Genomic DNA, 4,432 nt, shown 5'->3' with positions numbered 1-4,432 from the left:
CGTCACCAGTGTCTGAGCAGAAAATTGATGAACCAGGGATATGTCAAAGAACGTCTCGTCCTTTTTCTAAAAAAGTTCATCGGAAGATACCCAGAACTTGTTGATAAATATTCCGTATCAACTTCACAAATAATACAAGATGGTCTTGAAGTATAGATTTTGCGTACTGACGTTTGTTATCATCTTAATTACGTATTATAGTATTCTTTTATATGTCTTTTTAATTATTCATTTGAAGTGACTCTGTGGTTATGTAAAACCACATACTTTGAACGGCAAAATTATTTCATTTATTGATATTACTTTTACTTAAGGATCTTGACATACTATGAATGACAAAACTATTTTATTCAATAGGACTACTTTTTCTGTTTAGTCTGTTTTTAATGATATACATTTGACGTGAAACTGTACTTATGTATCCCGTCATACTTTGAACCACACCATTGTTTTATTTATTATTATTACTTTTACTGTTAAATCTGGGTTTTGTTATATCTACTTTACGTGAGTCTGCATTTATGTATGCCGTCATACGACAAAATTATTTTTATGTCTACCTGTGCGAATTTCAAACGCGCAATTTTACACCAGTAATGAAAACCTTCTATCATTTATGGGTAGACTTTACATAGATAAATTCAGCCGTATTTGACGTGAAACTGTACTTATGTATCCCGTCATACTTTGAACCACACCATTATAAAATTATTTATTATTTTTACTGTAAGTCTGTTTTTTTGTTATATCTACTTTACGTGAGTCTGCATTTATGTATGCCGTCATACGACAAAATTATTTTTATGTCTACCTGTGCGAATTTCAAACGCGCAATTTTACACCAGTAATGAAAACCTTCTTTCATTTATGGGTAGACTTTACATAGATAAATTCAGCCGTATAGGAAAAGCAAAATGAGAATGTTGAATTTGATGTATGCCTTTTTGTGCTACTTTGTTACATTTGTTGTTTATGTAGTGATATTAAGATGATAACACAATATTGACTGTTGTACCCCTATTTTTGACATTTTTACTCTTTGAGTATGTTTGTTTTGTTCATGCATCGTTGACAATGTAATGGAATTTGATGCGACTGTCATACAAGTGAGAGGTTTAGCTAGCTATAAAACCAGGTTCAATCCACCATTTTCTACATTAGAAAATGCCTGTACCAAGTCAGGAATATGACAGTTGTTATCCATTCGTTTGATGTGCTTGGACTTTTGATTTTGCCTTTTGATTTTTGATTTTCCTTTTTGAATTTTCCTCGGAGTTCAGTATTTTTGTGTTTTTACTTTTTTTTATATAACTCCGAAAAAGTAGGCAGTTCCTCTTCAGTACAGGTCGTCGCATTAAGTAAGATGTCATTATTGATTGGAGTTGTAACTACGGAATATGGAATTTACCTTTGAGACACATATGTTTTCATACTGGGTCCATTAATTCAGTTTGGTTATCGTTAAAGTTCTGACGAGGGATATCTACTTTACGTATTAGGAAAATGTTTCAAGTATTTTAATTGATGAGATATAGCTTGCTGCAATAAGTTTTTTTATTGTAAAGTTCATTTTCTTTTGTTATCTTAAGACGTGTTTTGCATTGAATTAATGATATCGGGTAGGTTACATTTCAGGACTATTCGTAAGACACAACTACTAACAATTAGTGTTTAAAAATGTTAAAGGAAATGTTATTGTTCATTATTGGTACCTTTTGAATATGCAAATGTTTTGAAGAAAAAAAAATCTTATCGAAAAGTCTTATCTTCAATTAACTATCATCTGCCTATTTACCTACCGGACTCTTTAACTGAGAAGAAGAAAAAATCGACCAAAGAAATATTGTTTACTTCTGACATCAGACTCGGACTTCTCTTGAACTGAATTTTAATGTGCGTATTGTTTTGCGTTTACTTTTCTACATTGGCTAGAGGTATAGGGGGAGGGTTGAGATCTCACAAACATGTTTAACCCCGCCGCATTTTTGTGCCTGTCCCAAGTCAGGAGCCTCTGGCCTTTGTTAGTCTTGTATTATTTTAATTTTAGTTTCTTGTGTACAATTTGAAAATTAGTATGGCGTTCATTATCACTGAACTAGAATATATTTGTTTAGGGTGCGGGAATTTCTCGCTATATTGAAGACCTGTTGGCGACCTTCTGCTGTTGTTTTTTTCTATGGTCGGGTTGTTGTCTTTTTGGCACATTTCTCATTTCCATTCTCAATTTTATTGATCATTATTTACTTCGTTGACTGAATAACTGATTACAATAAATTAACTTAGCCTTGTATTAATCAGTCTGACCTCGGGATAATAACACGTTTAGTTGAATTGGCCAATTTTAACTGTCGATGGTGATGAATGCCGCGATGATGGATATGTCTGAAAAAAAGTACATCAATGATAATTAAATTGACCTTCCTTTGCCATTTATTATTTCGTAGCAGTACAAGAAGCTGTTTGGTGTTTTGTTATGAAACCCCAGTATAAGTGCATACTTAATCAATTACACTTTTTTAGGACTTTGTTATGTTATTTGAGAACTACGAGTTTTTAAATCTAATAATCTAAATACGAAAAAAATTTAAAACCGTGGTGATATATATTAAAACAAATTCTTATCACTCAATTCGTAAAATAGAAATCTGATAGAAGTTCTTACAATGTGCATTTGTAGAAACTTTCGTTAACTACCAAACGTTCATGATTTATTTTGGCGATCGTTTACTGATTAGGGTATTACGATACCTACAAGACTGCATATACACGTATTATTAGAAGAAGCGAGGTTACTTTTAAAAAATATACCTTGTGCTTTTGTCTTTCCTTCTTTAAAACACCTATTCGGATGCGGGATAGACTTTTCGAATATTTTCTTAACATTTGTCTTTTGATATTTAGATTAACTGCAATCATATTGTTAAGATTCGTGCCTTTTTTCAATATTCAAAATCCTGTTTTACTAATTTATAGAATATAATACAAGTCATACATTTAAGAAACCACATATACTTCCTATGCAATAATCCAGGATTCAGAAAAAATGAACAATATTGTGAACCAAATCCCCAAAATCAATTATTGCCTGCAAATCGTCGAAAAACGTAGACAATATCCGTCTAACGAACGCCTGCTACCATAAAAAAAAAACTGCAAATATTTCTTATAGTAGGTGTTTCTATTCCTATATTTCAAGTAATGCTATAACAAATCCAACTTTTTCATATAAAATGGCTTTCAGCTTTAGTAGAAATACGTTTTCCAAGACGTAATATGCATTGAACTATTTTTGCCTATATCTCACCGAGGATATATCATTCTGGGCATAGAGCAATAAATATATCACAAAAGCAAAGTTATGCGAAGAGACCGCATTAACTTAACGTCGTACCACGGTGACTGGGATAGACAAATAGGTAACCTTTGTTGCACACATTTCCTTGTTTCAATAGGGCGTTTGGATGTGTGATCTAGTGCGAATAAGGCTGTACATTCATATGCTTTGTTTATAGAGAGTTAGATGCACAAATTAAAGTTGAACCGGTGCAATAACTTTTGAACGGTCTTGATGTGTTTACTTACAGAGATTTAATGTATCGTCCTTCGTCCCTACTGTCCAACTAAGCAACTTTGCTACAAATTCAATACATTTTGAAAAGTTTCCTGTCTTGGATTTTCATGTATAAGTTTTACTGGATGTTTAGCAAAGCAAATTCTTTTCTTCTTTTTATTCAAATAAAAAAAGATGTGGTATAATTGCCAATTAGACAGTTCTCCTCAAGAGAACAAATAATACTAATACTGAAATTAACAACAATATGAAACTGTACCGCCTACAACAATGAGCAGCCCATACCGAATAGTCAGCTATAAAACGCTCCGAAAGGACACATGTATTTGACATAGGTGCAATAGGACATCATAAGAAGAAACTATGAAAATTCGTATGAAAAGGCCTAACTCATGAGATGGATACAGATATAATCAAATAAGCGAAGAAAATGTTAATAAATAATTTATAAAACTCAGAGATAAATAAAATAAATGTTATATTATCGAAGATACTTTCATATCATAAACTTAAGGTGTTTGTATTCACATTTTACACGTGAAAAATATTTTAGCACAATTTCGATTTCAACATTAACACATCGTCACGTTTTATAACTTTTAAAATAAGTTATGAATTAATAAATCTTTAAAATATGATAACATTCATCAACAATTTGTCACAAAAGATGTGAGAAATCATTTTTCAGAAATTAGTAATTTACAGCGTGCGGATTGCAATTGATAATTGCAAGTATAATTAGTGGAACTTCGTTTATATGTTGCATAAAATGAAAAGCTTGCATCTGTTTGATAAAGTTGAACGTAGAAACTTGAGAAAAAGGGAAAATTGCCTTACTTTCATTCAACCATCAGTATTAGA

Source organism: Mytilus galloprovincialis, chromosome 13 (assembly GCF_965363235.1).
Source record: "Mytilus galloprovincialis chromosome 13, xbMytGall1.hap1.1, whole genome shotgun sequence".
Classification (NCBI taxonomy): Eukaryota; Metazoa; Mollusca; class Bivalvia; order Mytilida; family Mytilidae; genus Mytilus; species Mytilus galloprovincialis.
The sequence above is the reverse complement of the archived record's forward strand: the minus strand, read 5'-3'. Positions refer to the sequence as shown.